The following is an 8,090-nucleotide window of genomic DNA, read 5'->3' as shown; positions in this document are numbered from 1 at the left end:
TCCTCCACCGCGCCGCTCTTCCAGAACGGGCGAGGAGGTGCTGACAGGCAGCCACTCACCGTTCACACCCCTGGCACCCGCACAGGACAGGGAAGAGTAACACACCTCGTGCTGAATGTGGAATTTTTCTTTTTTCACAGGGGAAGTTCACAGAACATAAAACATTAGATAATATCACTCACCGTTGTTTATGGAGTCATTGTATGGGATAGCAATCTACACCCCTCGTATCATTGTAAAATCGTATACTTAGATATGTGAGATAGTTCAATGCTAGAAAATACCCTGGTATATATAAAATTAATTCGTGGAAATAGATTCTATTGAGAGGCAATAGTTGAGAAGATCTTCATGCTTGAGTTTTGTAGAAAGAAATGTAGAAAGGTTTGTAGAAAGAAATTGAAATGTAAATAACAAAATGTCTTAGTCAATGTCTGTTATTTATTTCGTAATCATTTCCTGATATCTAATAAAAACAACAGCACATTGGCGATTTAGTGTTACTATTTCCTTCAGTCGGCCTGGGCTCTGGGCCACAGTTCATCTCTTGCCGGTGTGATTGTAGCAGCCATTTCCCATCCTCTGTCAAATGTCCTGGCCATCCCTGGGCCTCCATGTTAATCTCTGGGATGCTTCTTTTTTTTCTACGAGCCCAGGAATTTCTGCGATTCACTCCCACCATTGTACTGGATTCTGAGGTGTTAAAGCCGCCATCAGTGTTTGCTTAGTGGCTATCTAAACTCCTGATAGGCCGTCAATATTGACTTTGGAAATACACGGACTCTGCCTGCTGCTGGACTGCACACTTCCTCCCTTTTCTCTCTCTGAAAAACAATAGCAGAGAGATCCTGCGCCCGTAAACATGTCTGCTTGTACACACTCCGCGCTCACAACACAGATGTCTGTCTGCACAGATAAAGGATCGAGTTTAATGGTCAAAGATCCGCAGCGTGGGCACAGAGACGCAAAGAACAGTGACAGGAAACAGTGCAATGAGTTCGCCCCTAAATGTCCCTAAATGCCAAAATCGGAATTCCAAATTGCAAAAAGAAAGCATCTTACCCATACCCATATTAAAATGCAATGTGTGTATATGAAAATATATCGATAATTATCCTTGTGTTTTTCCAAAATACAATCCTTTCATGTATATTAAATGTAATATGTATGTGTAATTTTATACATTTATAGAAATGTCATAAATGGTTGCAAATGTTCTATTTTATTAAAAAATGAACCTTCATAAATGTATACCGGTATATCTAAAATATGTGCCTTATATTTTCGATTTCTCATTGCAGCATTCAAACTCTAAAACAATACTATCTTTTTAAAAGGTTAAGTTTGTGGCCCATTTAACTTTTCTTTTCTTATTTTCAGCTATCAGAGAGTGAATCCCCCACCGCTGGGCTGGGATGGGCTGAGTGAGAGAGAATCAATGCGCAGATATGAGGAACGGCCTAATGAGGATCAAAAACATCTTAATAAAGGGATCTAATCCGCACATAATCCCTCATTACCACCAGATTCTTCGTCCTCCGCTCTCGCTTCCGCGGTGACGTCACGCCCCCGCTGATCTCCAGGCCGCGGTGACATGCCGAGGATCCGGGGCTTGTGCGGAGATCAGCGCCCGTTCCCCATCCATAGCCCCGGCTCACAGTCATTCACAAACAGGCTCCCTCTCTTTGTTCTGTGGCAGTTACATTCGGTTTCCTCATTAGACCTCAGAAGAGATAAGAAAAAAAAAACTCCTTTCACCTTCTTTCGCGTTTGATATTTAGCCTAATGTAAGAAAAGTGTTAGGGATGTACGGCATTTCATCATTAATAACTTTGAACGTACATTCAGTGTACATATTGTCCATAGATTTTCCAGGATGCACAGAGTTATTATAGTTTTGTGAAATACCATTGAAAATGGGTACTATTAGAAATATATCTATCTGAATCTTTTGCATAATTAATTTCAGCTGGCATTCTTTTTTCTGTTTTTTTGGAGACCCGTGGTTTAATTGTGCTGAACGTGCTTGCAGGAGCATGTTTTGGGAAGGTGTATTGGCTGCTTAGGCAAGACTCAGGTGGGTGTAGCGCTGGTTAGCAAACAAGGGCACACTGCTGATAAATGCCAGCGCTGTGAGGACATGGCATCAGTGAGGTATTAAGGGTGGCGGACAGGGTTTACCAGGACGCTGTGTGGTCAGACCTGGCTCAACAGAAGGGGTCTCATACATATACCAGCAAACAGAGCCCCCCTGTCTCATCACCCCCCCCTGCCCCCCCCCCCCAGACAGCTGAACCTGCAGGATGCGATTAGCGCAGAGGTGATGAACAACCCTGGCTAAGAATAGAAATGGATCTTACATGAGAGCTAAGGCATCGACACAATGAGACTCCCCCAGGAAGGCACGCTCCAATTTACACAAGTGTAGAAGGTTAATGCTGAATTGTGTGGGGAGAGAAGAAAGTGTTTTTTTTTTCTGGTGGATGAATAAGCAATCAATGTGTGAAGAAGCTAATTAGCCCCACGTAGGCGTACAGATGGGTGATTTTAGACCATGGGGTGATCAGACATCATAAATACCACTTGATTATCTGTTCTGCAAATTGCAAATGAATTGTTCGTATTGTGTATTGTGTATATTGTGTGTGTGTGTGTTAGAGGTGGGTGCAGTGGGGGTTATACAAAATGCTCACCATAAAAGGTGCTCTAATTCTCCAGGTTCATTTAGTCCAGAGATATCAGCGTTCAGTGGTAATTGAGAAGGGTCTGTTTGAATAGATGTTCCACACGTGGATATGCTAAGAGATGAAAGGGGAATGTGTTCCATTGTCTTCTGACCTGAGGGGGAATATTGGACAAAAAAACAACATCGGCATTCAATTTTTTTTTGTTGTTAGCTAATGAAACTTCTGAGCAGGCTTTTGTCAATCTTTGCTTCTTATAAAAACTCATCTTTCAAATAAAAGGAGCATCAAAAGAATTTCAGCATCTGATTTTTGTACAAACAAAAAACATTTGTAAAAGATTATGAATAATTAAGGAGCGTCCCAGAAAGTCTTGATAACCAAATGATTTTATTTATGTTTTTGTTTGAAATATAAAGTGAATAAATGTGAGTAGAATCAGCCTTTAAGATGAGGCTTCAATGTTGTCCCCCCCAACTGTGAAATGAGATGAAAGATAAAGCAAGAAGGATAACAGTATTTCTGGTTATGTGTACACTTATCTAATTCTATAAAACCATTGACCCATGTGTAGAAGGGCACATATATCTCTATCATATTAAGTGGAATCATTTTAAACCTCTATTTTAAATACTCAACCTAGATCTGTCTCAGGAAAGTGTATAACTATGAAAGGTGTATGTCCAGTCAGTACAGTCGTACTGTATTCAGCGTTAATTTCACACATACCAATCCACCTCTCTCTCTCTCTCTCTCTCTCTCTCTCTCTCTCTCTCTGTCCCCCCCCCCCCTCTCTCTGAGGTTTTCGCTGAGGCGAATAGAGCAGGCAGGTGCAGAGTTCACCTCTCCCCAGTGTGACTGTGAGTGTGCGCTGGCCTAACGTGCTGTCTCTGCACTCCCTGTTTACAGTAATCGCAGGGAGATATGATCTGCAGCGTCCCACAGGCACACGTTAGGGCCCCAGGCTGTGAGCTGTCAGGCCGGTGGTTATGATGCGCACGTTTGGGCCTGGGGCTTACGCTGCACATGGTAAGCAGTAATGAGAAACCGCGTGCTTATCGCACATCTACATCTCACCAGTTTAAAAGAAAACACTCAGGCTCTCTGTACGCGCCACGTACATTCCTTTCTCACTACAATGGGATGGGAAAGGGGAGAGCGCTTGTGCAACTCATTTTCCCGTATGTTCAGCAGTTACTGGTTTTCCATCTTTACAGCACATTATTCAAAGATTTTTTCTTTGCCTTCACTATGACCTTAAGGTCCCATTCCCTTTTTCCATCCCTTTCACTTAACTCTGACTTTGATTAACTGACCGACCTACATCAAAATCAGCTGGTAATATATTTAGATGTTCATCTTTTGAGAATCCATTGGAAATGGGAGAGCTAGAAAATGCATTACAGGAGGGTAAAATTATACCTCAGCAGAGTAAACTGGTATCCCACAGAATACTCCACTCTGGAAGAGTGGCACAGTGGAATGTGTCCCCATGACAGTGTTCAAGTGCTTCTCTTCTGATTCTTATGTTAGCAGAATTCTATTTGAGCACACACAGTTTATTATTTTAGTTAAGCTGTTTAGATCACTTACGTCATAGACTGAGAAATAATATTTATCCAGATGATTTTCATCCAGATATTATTTTTCCCTTCAGAACAAAGGGGGGTTGAAATTCCGCAATGCTTCCTTAGTCAGCAGACAATGACCTTGAAGAAAATAATTGCAGCTGTAGTATTATCAGCCTAGAAATAAGACTATTGGAATGTTTCGGCTTTGCATACAGAAAGCCATGGCCCAAAGAATCAAAAATGTTTGGGCTTCCTGTGGATTCTCTCTCTCTCTCTCTCTCTCTCTTTCTCTCTCTCTCACTCTCTCTCTCTCTCTCTCTGTCTCTCTCTCTCTCTCTCTCTCTCTCTCTCTCTCTCTCTCTCTCTCTCTCTCTCTCTCTCTCTCTCTCTCTCTCTCTCTCTCTCTCTCTCTCTCCAACACCATCCCTGCCCCTCCCATGCTCCCTGCAATGAGCAGAACTGAATGTCCCAATTGTTTCCCACTCCCACATGAAAGAATTTGCCTGGTCATTAACCTGCGGTGTGTTTGTCAGCGCTCAGGAGGTCGATGGCCACGCAGCCATGACATGCAGCCAGTCCTAGAAAAGGCTGTTCTGTAGTGGATGAGGGGATGAAGAATGGACAAAGAAGGGTGGAGGTGGGAGTGGATGGAAGATATGGGGCGAAAGTGGAGCAGATTGAAGAACTGACCAGGCAGTGGAGGTTTAAAAGTTGGGGTGGAAATTGGGAAGGATTGTTGGGTGAGGCAGGGAGGGAGAGGGGAGAATGAAATGTGGTCAGGTGTGGGAGTGTCTCAGCAGGCTTATCAGTGCAGTTGGCTGGTGTAGCACACAGGTGCAGCAGTGATGAGCTGTGCTGAAATGCGGGGTCGGTTTGGTCGTGTGGCCAGTTCAGGGACACGCTTTCCCTCCCGCTCTTACTCAGCTTTGTTTGCGGTAGTCACAGACCTTGGGAAAGAAACAGTTGGTGGAATTCCATGCGTCCGGAGCCAAAGTTCCCAGGAAGCAGTAAAAACAGGGGGGGCGAGGCTGACGGCAGTGTTAAAACTGCATCCTGTGCGGAGACACATCGGAGACCGTCCCCTTCCACCACACCTCAGTCTTACCCTGAGCAGCTTCACAGGCAGGGACTCCACAGCACTTCAGTGTGTGCTTATGACAAGCCTTACAGTTTGGAAAGTAGGGAAAAGAAAACAAACACGGAGAGGAGAAGGTTCTCTCTCTATAAATAATAGAAACCATTTGCTAGGTTTCAGTTTTTCTGTTGCTAATGTGGATCTTTTTTAACGTTTAGCTCAGTTCCAAAACTATTGACTCAAGTACTATAGTATCTCATAAAACAAATTTCTGCAAAACAGTTTCATTGGGATTCTCTATTCATTATCTTGAAATCTATTCTTTAATTTCAAATGCTCTTTTCAAATAAAAATTTCAATTTCTTTCTATAATGCATTAATTTGTCCTCAATAATAATTGCTTCATCTCTATGAAATTATGCGATACACAATTGCCAATTTTCAAAAGGCTGAAATGGAACAGGGATGCTACTGCGTAGTGCTGAAGGTTAGAGTGCTGGCCTTGTAGCTCCGGGTAAGCTGGCCTTACAGTAATTCTGGGCAGCAACGTGCAAGTCAAGGAAGGGGTGAAGGTTATGCAATAATATAATAATAAATGATACAGGTCAGGAGGCACTGTATTATCAACTTCCCTTTTCCACAAATCCCATTATGACATTTTCTTTGGGAGGAAACGTGTATGCATGATACATGCAATAAGATACTGTACGGTAATACTGCAGGGATTTCCCACATGAATTTTCCACATCACTCGTTTTTTTTCTGAGGTGAAGGCAAACACGTAGCTGTGATATTCTATGTACTGTGATATTGATTGAAATTTATGGCTGGAGAAACAGTAAATTAATCTTGAACATGACCCTTTGATTTGTTTCTTCTATTTTTATTCTGATACGCAGTGGACAATCAGAGTTGACAGTGTACCTTAGCATAGATTTACTTATCATGGCAATGTCTTGTCCTGTTCAGATGATTCAACAAATTATCATTTCATGAAAAGATTTCACTTTCATGCAAAATGGAAGACACATGTTGCAGTTTCCCATTTGCATTGTCTGAGTTAGCATTTTTAAGTGGTGTTTTAATTATTTCAAAAACTGAAACATGGGCTTAGCAATGTGTGTAAAGCAAAAAAAAAAAAAAAAAAAAAAACTGAAAGATCAATCACTCATTTCAGGATAGTTGCGACCCTTTAGCTTTGATTTCTATGGTATTGAGCAGCAGACAAGGTACTGCAGAACCAATGAGTTATGAAATTAAGTCGACGTGCTTCAGGTATTTTTTTAATGATGACTATCTAATTGAACTCAGTGAGTGGACATGTTGAAAGACCCCTGGTGGCTTACAGTGACCTGCAAACCCTTGATCTGGTGGCTGTGAGGTCAGCGCTTCCTCAGACTTCAAAAAGGGCTGCGGTTATGAGTTTTGACTGGAGTCTAGTGTCTGCTGGAATGGGCGAGTAGAGGTACAGGGTGGCAGACCACCCATTGGCCGGCCGGTCCTTTCATTTAAAACCGTCTTCACTTTGATCACCGGTGTGAGGGGTTGATCCACAGGCCCATCACAGCATTAGGGGAGTGTTGGGAGAGGAGGGGTGGGGGTAAGGGCGGGGGGCAGCCTGACACTTGTTCTGAGGCCTGTTTCCACTGAGCCGCTTCACTCCACAAGCTGAAAGACGTTACTGCATCTGGAATTCCACTGAAAATCTGTAAAAAAAGAAAAAAAGAAACTGTCACGTCTCAGTGGGCTGATTCACACTGTTCCAGCGGGAGGAAGAGAGAACAGTGTGTCTAGCAAAGGAGGCGGCGCTCACTGGGGTACAGTAAGGGTGGAGAGGCCTGGAAACCTGGCAGGCTGCAGGTGGGGAGAGCTGCTGGTTGTGCACGTAACAAACCCTGCTGAACCCTCGAAGGCCAGGGGTTAAAGGTCAGAGACGAGGCTCTTCCTACCCCTCCCGCCGTGGCTCCTGTCCACTTTCGCTGTTTTCACAGCTGCAGGCTGCAACCCTGAGACGAGCCTGCAACTGCCAACTTCACAAGGAAAAACACGCTGGAAAAGATGTGAGAAAAATGGGAAAACAAACGATTCATCCATAATCCTTCTTTCTGTGTGCTGTCTGGTTAAGCTTCAAGGTCACTGGCCCTGGTCTTTGTGTGTGCGTTTGTGTGTGTGTGTTTATGTGTGTGTATCTGTCTGTTTGTGAGTCATTATGTGCGCGAATGTGTGTGCACATAAGTGTGTGCTTGTGTGTGTATGTGTGTATGTGCGTGTGTGTGGTATGTCTGCGTCTGCGTGATAGCTCATTTGTTGCATTTGCAAGTGATTATCAGTGTAATTGTTATGCATGTTTGATAAATAGCAAGGAATGTACTTTGCTGGCTGATATAGACAAAAGAATAACATGACCGTATAACTTCCATCTTTGGAATCTACTCTTCCTGGAGAATAAAGAATTAAAATAGGTTAGCCGCTCACAGCCAAAATAAACAGCAAAAGGGGCCTCCAAGTGACAGAAAATCCTTGCCAGTTACATGAAACTATTAGCTCCTTGGTGGGGGTCTGCAGCAGCTGGTGGGGCAGGAGCAGTATGAGCCATTTTAATAAAGAGCCACGGGGAGAAGCATGCAGCCTGAGCATTCCGGCTGTGCTCCTTTTGCTGGGGGCCATGGAGGAGAACAGCAGTTTTCATGGAGAGGGGATTACTTGATTGTGGTTTTCCACCTCCCCTAGAATGCTGCGAATCAAGTCGGCTCCTTTGTG

At 43.5% G+C, this 8,090-nt stretch overlaps 1 long non-coding RNA gene across 1 annotated transcript; it reads right to left on the bottom strand.

The window, feature by feature from the left end:
• Positions 1–421: 421 nt before the first annotated feature.
• On the bottom strand, positions 422–4,470 carry LOC118213351. The gene is made up of 3 exons (XR_004762398.1): positions 4,278–4,470; positions 2,694–2,838; positions 422–1,723 (listed from the first exon to the last, which is right to left on the bottom strand). It is a non-coding gene; the product is annotated as an uncharacterized LOC118213351 (long non-coding RNA).
• Between the last annotated feature and the right edge of the window lie 3,620 nt (positions 4,471–8,090).

The sequence above is a fragment of the Anguilla anguilla genome, chromosome 14 (genome assembly GCF_013347855.1).
Source record: "Anguilla anguilla isolate fAngAng1 chromosome 14, fAngAng1.pri, whole genome shotgun sequence".
Classification (NCBI taxonomy): domain Eukaryota; kingdom Metazoa; phylum Chordata; class Actinopteri; order Anguilliformes; family Anguillidae; genus Anguilla; species Anguilla anguilla.
This window is presented reverse-complemented; position numbering and strand designations above follow the sequence as displayed.